A 14348-nucleotide genomic window follows, 5' to 3' on the forward strand; every position below is an offset into this window, starting at 1 on the left:
CCCTAATCAGAACGTTTTTTTAGCAAAAATATTATATCGGTATAGTATAATTTCAAGTAGTGTCAATGACAGTTGTAAGCAACACTTCATCCGTATTCACATGTTTCCGTTTTGTTTTTCTTCAGATAATTATTGAGGTCAAATATACATATTTTATTTACATATTTCAACAAGTTCTAGTTATCGTAACCACAAGACGTATTTGGTAGGCACGGCTCAATCGTTGTATTAATACCCGCCTATGGTTTGCTATAGGTGGCCCGTATTTCCTTAACGAATCAGCAGGAAAGATTGATAAAATTCAATATAAAACAATTTCAAGTGTAAGAGTAAATCTATGGCTTTTCTATAACCTATAACTGTCTATTACTAGTTCGTATTTCCGAGGAAAACAGCGTGAAATGCTTGGCCATTTCACCATTGGTAAGGCAATGAACGGGGTATTTCAGTTAAGTAGTTTACTATTGCTGTCCGCTTCGAGATCCAGCATATCTATCAAAGATGGCCTTAAGTGACGACTTCAAACGCTGTCTCCAGGCCTTTGTGGGCCTGGTGCCATCTCAGGAAACATTTTGCTGCCAACTTCCACCAGCTCAAGCAACCCTGGCACATTAGCTCCGTTAGATCGAAAAGTTCAAACTACGAGCCTTTGACGGAATAGGCCCCCCAGATGAAGAAACAAATTTAGGTAAGTGAAATTTATTTATTTGTAAGGGACACTACGCTGCTTAATCTCAGCTGATAACAGATTAATTTTCGGCTAAATTTCGGGCAGATCGGTGTTTGTATTTTCGAAATGTAATTGCCATTAGATGTTGGCGACCCTTAGCGCCATCATTAATGATGATTAAATGAAATTTAAAGAATTCATGACAAGCATACATCTCTAATAGGGAGTCCTAAGAAACTTTGCGAAATCATTTGCGATAAGTATCAAAGATGTAGGTGATTGAGATGAGTGATATTATTTTATGTATTTTCTTTTTTCTTTTTTTTCCAAATCAGTTGACCCAGTTGCAGTTGGTTATGCTTTGAAGTTCTACTAACTCATTGTAAATAAGACCGTGTACGGAGTTTATTACTGGTTCGTTTACACACTTCAAGATACCTGTTTTTCCGACTTGCCTGTTCTATATCCACATAGAACAGATGTCTAATAATAAATAAGTAGTTTACATGACAAAGGATAGTATACCTAAAATGAGTCATAGCGTTTTAATCGCAGTAACATTTACATAATTAAAGGAAAATTAACCGATCGTGGCCGTAAACAAATTCGAGCACTTGATTTGAAATACGGGACTGCCTTGAAGACTGGCAGCACAGTCCCTCAACGAGTACTTCACGGGCTACCTTTCTTTCAGCACAACTTACTAGAGCCCAGTATAAATACTATACTATAAAGTACACTATACGTAGATCCGTCCTGAGTAAAAATTATATCAGATGAGCTAGCATTTGCTGCTCACATGGTACTATAGTGCACACAATAATTCAGTTTCAGTTTAATATTGGCTGCGCAAGCTCAAGGGGATATGCGAATCGCATGCGAAACTTCATTGGCATATAATCCCTTCCGAAGCTCAGTATTAGCTGCGGCCATGCTTGACTTTCACTCTAATATGTAAGAACTTTAGTAACAGTGATAATAACAAACACTCTAGCCTTCGGCGAGAAACAGTTTGTATCTATACGTCTATCTCTAATCCCATCAATTCAACAATTTTTGAGATCTTTTTGTATATGGACGAAAGCGGCAAATCTGATAGAAATGAGTTTTAGATAAAAAAAAATTCAAGACCTGCCCATACACTTGATTGTGAATCGGATCACTTTCAGGCAGGTCGTATCACCTGAAAACTTGTGAGATATCCAAAAGCAAAAATCAAATCTTTGATTTTTCAAGTTCTATATAAAAAAGTTGACTTAAAAAAGACCATAACTTGCTTTTGTCCTGGTGTTTTTTTTTCAGAAAAAGGATTGAGATCCTCGTGAAAATAAAGATGTTTTCTTGCAACTAACGAACAGAAATTTATGGCGGGGGAACAGAGCTATTTTAAAAGAAGAAGAGCCTAGGATAATGAATTGTTGGGCCAATTGTAATGAGCGGACGGGATAGTTGAAACAGGGTGATGTAATAACGATGAAAGGATTAAAAGGATGTAACCAGAACAGCACAATGGAGTAACGAAAGCTCTGCGCTAAATGCAAACATGGATTTTAGTCTAACGGAACTAAATTCGTTTTGTGTTGCCCTGAAAAACATAACAGAATAGTATAGGGTAGGGATTTAGCGCATGTATATAGGATCGGTACGGAAAATAGCAGGCCTTTGTTTCTAGAACTTGTGTATTTACATTGTTTAAAAAAACAGACATTCAAAATCTGTTTACAGACTAGCAATTCACGTGGTCGATAGAAAGATACGGTCAACGACAAAACCTTAGTCGCTATATCAGATATGTCAGTTATTCGAGTTGATCAATGGTTTAAAAGTAATTGCGGGAGTGTGGTTCTATTATGCAACTGATGACGGACAGACGGAGAGATCCGTGACGAATGGCGATGATCACCTATCTTCTCCGTCATTTTTAAAAAGCAATTTAGTCGTTGCCTAGGTTTACAATCTGTGCAGAGGACACCGCTTTAGAGCCTCTACAAAGAAACATAAGGACGCTGTAGTATGTTGTATCAACGTTATTATTTTAGATCGAAATGCATGCAAAGTCTTATTCAGTGTTTCTTTCGACTTAGTTTAGTTACTACATAATTTTATAACAGCTGATCTTTCTCAATTTGTTACGCAGCTCGAATCCCACGTAGTCTGATGTGAAAGCTAGTTTGCTATAGTCTATCGGAACTCGCTTGTCGCACCTAATATAATCGTCCAAGAAAGATTAGACACTCATCGTTAGCATATGACGTTTTTTCTAATTTTCAGCTTCGTGCATTACCTAAGTAAGTTCGTATTTGTTATGCAGTGAGCAGTAAGTGAATTTGCGCTTCTCCGTACATGGATTGCAATACAGGACCGTAACACTGCGCAGAGTAGGTGGCGGTGAATAGCTTCAGGACGCTCGACGGTGTTACTTACTTTTCCCTCTATTGTTTGATCGTAGAAAAGAACATCGATGCAGGAGACGTCTGTTGGTGGCTATATTATTATAACGAAGACTGTCACAAACAATACAATTTAATTTTCGTGTCCTTTATTGACCTTGAATGATGATTGAAACTTTTACACTTTCTAAATCAACCAGATAAGTAAACAATTTATAAGGTGCTTCACTGCTATCCTTTACTCTCCCATCTAACATTAACTTGTCAGGATGTGTTAGCGATAAAAGATTTAAACTCATTGTCAACTGCCTGCGATTCTGTTTATTGTTACACGTATTGAGAAAGGCATTTTTGATTACTGTTAGCGTACTCACAAAGCACACGTGCTACACTATAGATTGCGTAATTTTTTTTTGTCACAGATTTTGTATCTGTTGAGGTTTCTGTGAAATCACCTGTCATAACGCCTTGATATTAATTTTGAAATGGTAATAGTTTTTATCAAATGATCTTGGTGTACATGTGATATTCTGCAGGTGCATGGAAAGCGTGCAGATCCTTTCTAAGGTTTTCCTGGCTAAAGACGTCGATATTGCGGTCAGTGACTAAAGTACTCAATTGAAAACTATACCTAATACTTTTAACATCGATAAAGCTGGCCAAATCACTACATATACGTGTTATTTCTCAAATAGAATTGGCAAAAACTTTTCTATTTTTAGCTCAGTGAGCTGTTAAAGGCATGCACTACTTAGCTTAACCGCGTTATACATAGTGACTCGATGATGGCCAAAGGGCCTGAAATATCTTTTTGGTAAGACGAGAGGTGAATACGCCAACTGTCTCAACGACTAGGCCAACTCGAAATCTACTACAATTAAAATATGTTTTTATAGGTGTGAAGCGCGCAGTCCAGGTACTATTCTGTTATCCAGCAGGTCAGAGAAAAGGTTTTATCTATCAGAGAAAAGTAATTTTATGTACCCACTATTGTTAACTTTTGCCTAGGTGTTGAGTTTGAACAAAAGGGCAGCAGCTAGCGAGGCTACTCAGCAACGTGGCCGTATGAAGCTGATGTCTTCGATAAGCGATAGCATTTAAATCGATATTTATCTAAAGTTGATGGTAAAATGTCTCTCCTATTCTATACAGATATCAGGTTATCGAGGCCCTCATCTTGGTATATGAGCTCGGTTTTATGAATCCACCCTGTACCAACATCAATCAGCACATTAAGACTGTGCCTGAATATCATGCTTAGGGATTTCCTTGAAAGATTCAGGATGGAACCAGCAGCTGAAACTCTTCAGGATCTTCAAGTTAGCTCAAGTTCGGTCGAAAACTCATTCATATTGTCTTCTGCTAAAATGGTTATTAAAAGTTCATATGTATCTTCATCAATGTTTTCATAACTATATTATGATATGTAGGGGAAAGCAAACCGAGGTCCAATTGGATGTTTTTCATATGTATTTTACTTTTATAGATGCTCCATACATTTTTTTATAGAATAAAAAGGAACTAAAAAAGCTGATTGCATCCAGAAAATATGGTCGATCGATCATTTTCTGAAAGCCTATTATAACGTAACTTGCATTGCGCGTCGTAAAAGCTTGCAATTATTCGCAGGATCAGAAACCACCCATTTGAAAAAAAGTATCCTCTGCTGGCAAAGTTAGATTTTTCTAAGTTCTCAATTTTCGTTTGAAACGTACTGTTTTGCGCTTGAATTACAAGCATCACCTAACGAAACACTGTATATATATTTACAAAATCGAACGGCACCATCCCGATGTTTCGCCATATGATTATTTTCGTATAATTTTTACTAAGGCATTTTTTACTAAGGACAAGTACATTGCTGGAGCTTTTCTAATGCACTAATCTCAGTTCTTCTTCTGAGAAAATCATATACACTTCCCTCTCAAACGTTTTACACATTTCTATCCTTGTGTATAATGTTAGTGCTTTTTCGAAAAAAAAACGCCAGGTTTATGAGTTATTCCATGTCGGATACTTATGTTGTGTCTACATTTGAATTCTTCGTTATCCCCATTTCACATTGGCCGGAGTTTACCTCAGTATTAGAACTAAGAATTTTCTCTGGCGGATCAACCATATTAGATCAGATCGACAACACGCGTAAGTATTTTTGATACAGTAAAGTAAGAAAGAGATACATAACTAGCATACGAGCACAGAGCCAAGTTTTGCAACGACAATTCCTTTTTAAGGTTAAAAGAAAAGGCTCTGGAAAAGATGTTCTTTTGCTTGCCCACCTTTGGATGCCTTTATAATTTTCTTTCTAGTTATTTGGGGAGTATCCGAGATCCCCCTCGCCGGAAAACAGTCTCCCGATCGCTACCTGACGATAAACCTCCTTCAGCTTCTACTGTTTGATGAACCGCATAACTGCACGTGCTTTGAGAGATGTTTGGGCCTGTAGGCCTTATCGAATGCCCAGAAAGCAATCATGGTCCCATCTTTCGTACATTTTTTGAAAAAGATGCGTGCTGATTACAGAGCTACCGATCCTTTGCACTAGCTTGGTTTTTAAATGTACTGACGAGCAGTTTAAGGTCGGATCGAAGCTGTTTAATTCGGTAAATGTCTTCGTTGGTGGCCATCGCGAGACCATACGTGCCCTCCTGCTAGGCCGCGCACGTTGAAATGGTTGCAGTCACCCTTCGATGCGCACCCCAGTTGTTTTGGAGTGACCATGTTGACAATAGCCATGTGAAGTTTTGTATAGCGCTTTTTTCTGCTAGAAGTCTTAAAGTATTACCAATGCCTATGAGGCATACATTATCGTTTTTATAACAAAAAAAAAAAAGAAAAACGGTAGCAAAAAGTTGAGCAGCTGGTCGCTAAAAACAAGGAAAGAGTTGCATTTTTGCAACGCTGATAGAAGAGGGTTAACTTAGCCTCCTTGCCCACGAGGTCTTTATGATAACTGGGTCGCACAACGTCGCCCACCGTTCGCCATTGTCATATCCAGAACGACTGGAACAGCTTGCAACGTCTCTTACAATTCCAACGGTTTCCTCATACGTCTCAATCTCTATCACGTGAACCACAGAATGGCAAGAGCTCAGATAACAGAATTCTGGGAGTATATCCATTTTGTGACTTCCAGACTCTGGCGATTCTGTCGTCCGCCGGAGTAACAGATTCCGGCAAGAGGAGGGCGCGTTATGTAGCATTGGCCCAATTTTGACTGCACGATGCGTAACTGAGTGCTCTTAATATAACGATGCAGCTGGTTACAGTGACGCCATCTCGACCGAGCTATTTCGAATTAAAAAGGCAGAAAACTTACCTTCCCGCCTTCATGTAGCAGTAAAGGCGGACCCATATCTGGGTTTTATTAGAGAAACAGACATCATTAAAACGTGCGTTAGACTGTTCGCGATGACCCAACGAGGAACGATGCTCGTGTGCTTGAAGAGTTACCTGTCGTTGGAAAACCTCTGTTCAGTAAAACGAAAGATATTGAGTAGTTAAGTGGGTAGTGGAGTAAAAGAATGTGGGGGCGGAGTTTCTCCTGTTGCTTCTAAAGGACGAACAGATACGACTCATTGTCTAATATCAGATTGGCTAGGCTTTATTCGACTGTCGGAAGTCGGCAGTTCCTCTCGAGGATGCACTGTGCAAGCTAATTTTGTTTTGGAGAACCTCCTGAGTTCAGTTCTGATAGGAAAACGGAAAGGATATTTTCATTAAATATCCGACAATTGCTAGTAGCATCGATTGTAGAACCATTGGATACTTCATACGTGATCGGTTTTTGGAGAATAAAAATTTTTTCGTTTAAACGTTCATGATGGTTCCAGTATTAAAGGGGCTTGCGGAAGGGGCCAGACTATCGATTACAGCCATACGTAGATCCTGCTGGACAGGCATAGCATCAGGCTCATTCCGGATGAGGCCGGGAGCCTAAAAAATGTTTCGTGCAACATAAACGGAAGCACCCTTCGTCGACATTTCTTTGTCATAGTCCTTATTAAACTCTCCATTGACTGTAATCTTTTTTTCAAATGGTACAATATTTTCTTTCTTCTCTGAAGCATTGTTGGTAGAACTAGTTTGTGACCCTCAGATTTACTACCACTAATGCACATCAGACTATGGCCACCTAAATCATGTACCACAAGGGTGTTATGAGCCCCTTGTGCATTATAATGTATACGCTCGTTTCAGCATCCACAAGAACCTGGTCATCTTCTCTACTAGATGCTCGAATAATACGGGCATTTTTCCCAGTCTTGCTCTGGGCAAAACTTTGCAACCGTCACGAATGATCTGTCGAGTTTCACTACTCACAGATGGCCGTTCTTTTACCTAGCGAATGCTATATTTATTTTATTTAGTATGAACGTATATTTAGATCTGCTCCGGGTAACTTCGTAGACAGTACACTTTGATCGCGTCATGGCGTTTTGGCTAAAATTAAAATGGCGTAGATAGAGTAGAAAAGCTGATCCATTTCAAATAAAGGAAAGATACTCATTGATCGATTTGATCAGTTTTCAAAGTTAATTTGTAACGTGTTCGAACGTTACAAATACCGCTAGTTGTATTGCATTGATCGAAGTACGCCCTTGCAGAACGCGTGCAATTGGAGGTAAATATCACGCTTGAAAGATTCAGCTAAAATGGCTGCAACATTTGAACTGGTGAACCTTTGAAATCTTGCGCCTGATGTTTAAGCGCCGTTCAGACTCATTTTTTTGGACCGAAGGAATCACAATCATTATAAGAAAATATCGCATCATCTGTAGTTGTCAATCGCTGCAAACCAGACAGGAAAATCCCACAAATTTTTTACTTGGAAAATGCTTTGTTTTGAATTGCACGTAACATACTATCAATAAGGTTATAATTTTATGCCGAAAGAACGTTATTACGAGTTGTAATTTACCGCGGTCTTGGGCAATAACATGGAGAAGATATAAGGCAACTTTTGTTAGATACTATTTTAAACTTATTTGCCTATCCAAATACCGCTGAATGACCACCGTATGCCCGCGATCAGTTTAAAAGGTTTTGTTCTTTTAAATAGTATTAAGGAAGTTGGTTTAGGCAGAAAAGGCCGAAGTGCCTTCTATATATATGGGGCTCATTTCTGCCAGTCGCCAACGCTGAACCTTGTCTGCAGTGTTATATATTCCAGTTATTTATTATCATTATAGGATATATGAGACCATCTTAGACATTCATTTTATAGGCCCGAGGATAGATTTTGACGTACGTAGCTTCGTCCATGAACTCCGCATTTTATATATTGAGACAGGGCCTTGCCAAATTTACGTTATCTGCCTAAAAATAATGGCATGTGTATTTGTTGAAGACTCACGTCTGCTTAAGGCCGCACCGGACTAAAACAACGCTTATTATTATTGCTACTACAATTAATTATGACAGTCATAACTGTAACTCAGATATTTATAGCAAATAAACATATAACAATAATAATAACATTTCAAAAAAAAAGTGTATAATATAAAATTCCAAACATTTTTAAATACGAGTATTTAAAAAAAAATCCACAACATACTTGACGACATACTATTTATTTTAATATTTACAATTTATTCCACCGAGCTTACTTACTTACCTTCGACATGTGTTATATTATCAACAATATAATTGCACGCTGTACGGCATCTAAAAGGAAAAACTTTTGTTTATATATAATCACATATAACGCTCAACAAGTGTAATGCCACATGCGATATACACGTACGTGCCTGTACGCGGGGCGGAGTGGTCTGGACGGTCAATCGGCATCTCATTAATGCGTTGCCACAGTAACTATAAACAACACTAAAAATCAAGCCACTGACTCAAACCGCAGACGATGGAGAAAAGTATGGGTGAAAAAATGAACTAGAAGCTGCTAGATGGTTAGACTAACATAGGTACGTACGAGAAATCCCAGATAAGTCCGATAACACCTTCTGGAAATGTGTGAAATATTATTAAAAACGTAATTGAGGATCTGTCGACGTAGATTGGTCGACAGCCGAGAGTCAAGTTCAAGTTACACGCATATGGTGTGTATATGGCAAGCCGATCATAGTGGGATCAGCACAGCGTAAAACATCACGGCTACCTGTCATCATCTAACCGAATGTACGCTTGCACGCCTTTGTGCAATTATCTATTTCAGCATCGTTCGAATACACGCGCTGCATCCATCTAGAGTTTTTCCCTGAAATGGCCCGACTTCGTCGATTTCTCTACATCACGACTAGTTCAACTACTATTACGTCATAACTTTAACAAATGATTATTTTACTATTTCTTTTGTCCCCAACCGAAACGGAAGTCACTGAGAAGCTTGCTATCCACCAGACGACCCTAGACAAACTGAAAGCCAATGTCAACAAGGCTCTAGATAAATGTTAGCTATTAATATAACCACTACGATCATAGCATTCATAGCTAACGATGATTCCCGTCAGCCGCTGTTAATTACCGGCAGGTACGGCGAAAGGGCGTCACGGAATTTAAATGAGACCGCCTTTCGCACGTAGAACTGTTTAGCTTTACTCAGACAAAATCAATAGAAATAATAACATTCGATAGTTTGAAATAAGCTGTCAATGCGTATAGCCTCTAGATAATTACAAGCAAAACGTGATCAGCCAAATATTTGCTAAGTAGGTAGTAGGTAAAGATAAGATTTTTGTTGAATGTTTTTATTAAAAAGGGTAAGCGCTGGCTAGAGTTCTGAACCGTTTCTTAAGGTGAAAGTTATGTTAAAGTGTATATTGTATATATAATTGTGACTATATTTAAGGATAAGGACAAGTACGAAACTTAATGATACGACTTTGGCTCGAATGAGGTGCCTGAGAAACAGATTCAAGGTATTTTTCGTTCGAACCTAATAGAGAAGGAGAGTACTTTTGTTGAAATCGTGCGATTCTTAACTTAGATTCAAGTAAATTCGTTCAATTATCGCACGTTTTTTTACCTAAGTGTTCTTCCATACGATTTTGACTCGTGCATGCTGAATATGGAAGAATTACTGTCGTCAAAGTCAGCAAAGTTCAGCTAGCGTGACCAGGCCCCGTGTATTGCCTGAAAACACCTCGGCCGTCATTGAAGTTGACGTTTTTCTTAGAGAAGTCCACTGGGTACTCTCTCTCCCGTTCTAGGTATATAGAACTGCGCGTTATTCTTGTATACGCCTTGATCACATGGTTATGCGAGTCGCTTATGACTCCACCCCAAATAGCTATTTGCTGCGGCAAATGAAGAATGTCCTGCGGCATAAAATCCTATAGAAAGGTAAGCCCGTCATTATTTTCCCATAGCCTAAAATATACTTATCGCGTAGTTATCCTTCTGGTCGCTCAGCTAGCTGTAACACACAATGGTGCACTACATATGGGATATTCATTGGAATCACTTGGTTTCTCTTAATTTGAATTAGCGTTGTTTTTATGTTGATAGGTTCAGGCGAAGGCGCCACGATCAGAGCTTGTAGGCGTTCATATTAAGGCTTGTCGTGTCGTGGCGTATCGTGTTCAGTGGCTGAAGCTTTATATGCCCCCTTCAGTTTGCATATAAGTTTCAGTCGGCACCATACAGAAGACTTGAAAGTTTCTTACGGTAAAATTCACTGCGGGGAAGTTCCCGGCTGGTGAAGCAAAGACATTTGCTCGTCTAAACACTTCGAAATACTGCACAATTTGATGAGATCAAATAGCTTACATATATATATTATATTTAGATACAATGTGGAGCTTGCCCGTTAGATACAATATAGTCATTTAACCAAAATATGTCTTGTGCGGTTATTACAAGTGATTTTTTATCATCTTAGATCTTCTGTATAACTTTTACGAGGCAAAGAGTAATACAGTTGGCCACAAACATACCGTTCAGCTAATATCATGGATAATGATCAATCATGAGATAAAATACATTGAATTCTATGTATTACAAACACCGTTTACAACCGTGGCAGCGATTGGACCCTGACACGGATAATTCCCTCTCCGCGACGCTTTAAACCATGTCTTAGGCTTTCTGATGCAAGCGAAGCGAGCAGCAAAGGCCGGCAGATGCCTGCAAGAGAGTAGGAAGCGCCAGTGCTGAGCAGTCGCTTCTGCAGCGAGAATAAACGCTAATGCTAAAAGTAACCAGCGTCAGTAGCAGCAGTCGCCACGTTGATCAATGCAGTGCACAATTACAACCAAGGACAGAGCGTCTGAGTCGCCATATACGTCTTAGACGTAAAACGTGTCATGGTTGTTGCTATATGTCGTCTGCATCAGCAATAGGTAACAACAACAACAACAGCACACTTCACATATGGACAATGTAAGAGAAAGAGATTCCGGTTTCGTTGAGGCCTTCCCTTTCCCTGCGTCTTAGCCCAATCGTTGACCCCATATCATCGTCACATTATTATAGAGGAGAACGTTATAGAGTAACAGAAAAGTGTGCACTTAAAATAGAGCGCCCTTATAACAGGGCAAGAGAATTTATCACAATAATTAGTTTACTTTTTTGTCATAAGGTTGCGAATTGAAATTTTTCTATCCGATATTGCCGTTAAGTTCTGTTTCAGACGGCTAGGTTCCTTTAGCACAAAGCAACATCTACGTATCTATGCTTGGTTTCAAACGTTGCCCACAAGTTAAGCGGGTAACCACTGTAAGGCTGTACGATCCTTCCTTGCTTACTCAACGGGAATCCTACTTTATATATATATATATCCTCTTTATATCGTATACATATAACTATACGATACTGAAATTAAATTAGACAAGTTAGCGGCATACGTCATACAGCCGCTACTATGCCTGAAGCTATTCGTGCTAGATCAGTCGTATATCATTGACGATCAGTATTTTAGAAAAGAAATGAAGTCGACCATGTTGCTGATAATGACAACTAATGCTTTAGGGCCGACGGCTATAGGCACAACGAGAATGGCTACAAGAGCGGCAATACTTTATCTACTATTGACTAGCGCCCAGTTTGCCTGATTCATCATCGTGGTGCCCACAATTGAGCTCCGTGTTTAATTTGGTTAAGTTATCAGGTAAGGTGTCCCCTATACGCTGTCGATGATCGTTGACATAGCGTCACGGCATTCCGGATCTCTTGCCGGTCTGACATATCGATTGAAACCAGCTGGGTTGCGCAAGAACTTAAGCTGGACCTATTTTGCCGTTGCGTGGCCGTTGGCCTTGAAACACTTGAATCTGTTTAGTACAGACATACGCGCCGACAGATAGTTGGCCACACAGACAGACGCAATTGACAGTCAGCAACGTGGATGAAGAAAAAGCGAAGTCTACAAAGCGGGACGACGATGACAGCCCCATCGACAACGGCAGCAGTGGCCGTAATAACAATGAGCACTAATAATAAATCGTAATAACAATGCAGACAACGGGATCTTAGCGAGCCTTAGCGACGCCTTACAGTGTCACAGCAAACATTCAGACACACAAACAATGGGTACTGGGTTAACGTCCACGAGCTGCAATATCTTCAGCGACTGAAATACAGGATAAGGATAGTAAACGCAAGCGACAGCAGTGGCGTCACCGGAGGCTACCGACTAGGGCCGACAGCAACAGACAGCGAGAAAATGGTGCAGACGATAACGTGGTTTGGCCATTCTTATAGCCACGTTTAAAGTTTGTTGCTAAGATTTGCGGTCATATGCCCAAATACTGAACTAATACATAAATGAATCGTTGTTGTCTCTAAGCAGTTGTTTTCGTTGCTGTCCTGCTTTCCGTGCCTATCTGACAGAATTTTCCATGTGGCGACGCAGTTATGGGCAACACCACACAAGATCACGTTGTACCGATCACCGATGCTCAGTTGTGACCTTGCCATTTTAAGTAAAAATGCGTTGCCGACTCGTGTCGGGAGGGAAGGTCCTGAACAACGCAGCAGGTAAGCGCCTCGATTAGCAACACGATCTTTTGGCCAGAGCTACGGACCGTGCGTATCTACTAAACATACATTTAATTAACGTGGGGCAGCAAACGCTGCCATAATAATCTTATCCGCTTGTTTATAGATAGACAGAAATCAAGCACAAATTCTAACTTTACACATATCCAACGACGGAAAATTCTGGATTTTATCTGATCGCTGCTTGTGGGCGCCCGTGTATCTGTGATTATTTATTCAAGCTTATCTATCGGTACCCTGACCTGCGCCACTTGACAGGAAGCTAAGATGGCTGGTAATGACAGGTATCCTAAGCGCTTGGTGGATTGATATTCTCTTTCGTTTAGCTTGCTTTGTTTTTTTCTCAGAAATTGCTGTTCTTTTGAACGTTCGAAGTGAGTGAATCTTCCCACAAATAACGAATACCTTTTATTAGTTACAAATGCTGATCCTTCGTCTGATAGTCGACGCTGTTCCATTGCTGCTTGTTGCAATCTTTGTTCTATTTCGCAGGAACTCGAAACGAATCTTTGCCCTTGTAGCTCGCAGTCAACAATGTCAGAGTTGACTGTCTACTTCGACGTTTGCACTACCAGCGTCAATGAGGCATTTAATATCATGGAGTTAATCAAGTTTCTGCCACCGATTTAGCTAATACTATAATAATAATAATAATAATAATAATAATAATAATAATAATAATCAGTGTTTTTTCACTATCGAGATGAAAAGATGATAGTTTTATACGGAAGCTTAACACGTACGTTATAGAAAATTTAAGTCGGATTCGCAGGCGATATTGTTCGATAAAAAAAAAGGTTCTCGGTAATTCCCCGATAGCTTCTATTGATCCGCTAACGCTTGAATAACACGACGTTACGCCCTTGTTGCTACACATATTACAATGTACTTTGTGACAAGGTTTTTTTCCTTAAAATCCCATACACCGCAGAGCAGTGCTTTGGTCTAATTATCCCTAATAATGATTCAGTTAATGAAAACATTGAAAATACATAAAATCGATAATTCAACATACTGGTCATAAATGAGCTATGTTTAGGCGGCTTACGAATGAGTTTGTGTACATACTGTGTTGTTCCAGTTTATCAGTCGTGCTTTGAACGCGAATGTAGGTGCCAGTTAAATTGCTGGTAATGGTGATTGCCGGCTTACGTCGGAATGATGTCGCAGGAGTTTGGCGATGCTGAGAGTATGTCCCCGCGGACAAAGGTCTTCTATTATTTTTTTTCGAACGTGCGTTAGACAAGTTCATTGATGGCTTTCTAGAAATCTAGCGGGGTGGACGCCTTTGGGTAGCATCCTAACTTTTGTCAGCTTACTTTGGTAAATCATAC

At 39.6% G+C, this 14348-nt stretch overlaps 1 long non-coding RNA gene across 2 annotated transcripts; it reads left to right on the plus strand.

Annotated features, from left to right (window-relative positions):
- The first annotated feature begins 9638 nt into the window (after window positions 1-9638).
- On the plus strand, window positions 9639-13643 carry LOC111261657 (uncharacterized). Of its 2 annotated transcripts, XR_002681139.2 has the most exons (4): window positions 9676-9725; window positions 10227-10359; window positions 12847-12993; window positions 13507-13643. It is a non-coding gene; the product is annotated as an uncharacterized LOC111261657 (long non-coding RNA). The 2 variants fall into 2 exon arrangements; XR_002681138.2 differs by lacking the exon at window positions 10227-10359 and having other exon boundaries at window positions 9639-9725.
- The last annotated feature ends 705 nt before the right edge of the window (window positions 13644-14348 follow it).

This window comes from Varroa jacobsoni, unplaced genomic scaffold (genome assembly GCF_002532875.2).
Source record: "Varroa jacobsoni isolate VJ856 unplaced genomic scaffold, vjacob_1.0 scaffold_582, whole genome shotgun sequence".
NCBI lineage: Eukaryota > Metazoa > Arthropoda > Arachnida > Mesostigmata > Varroidae > Varroa > Varroa jacobsoni.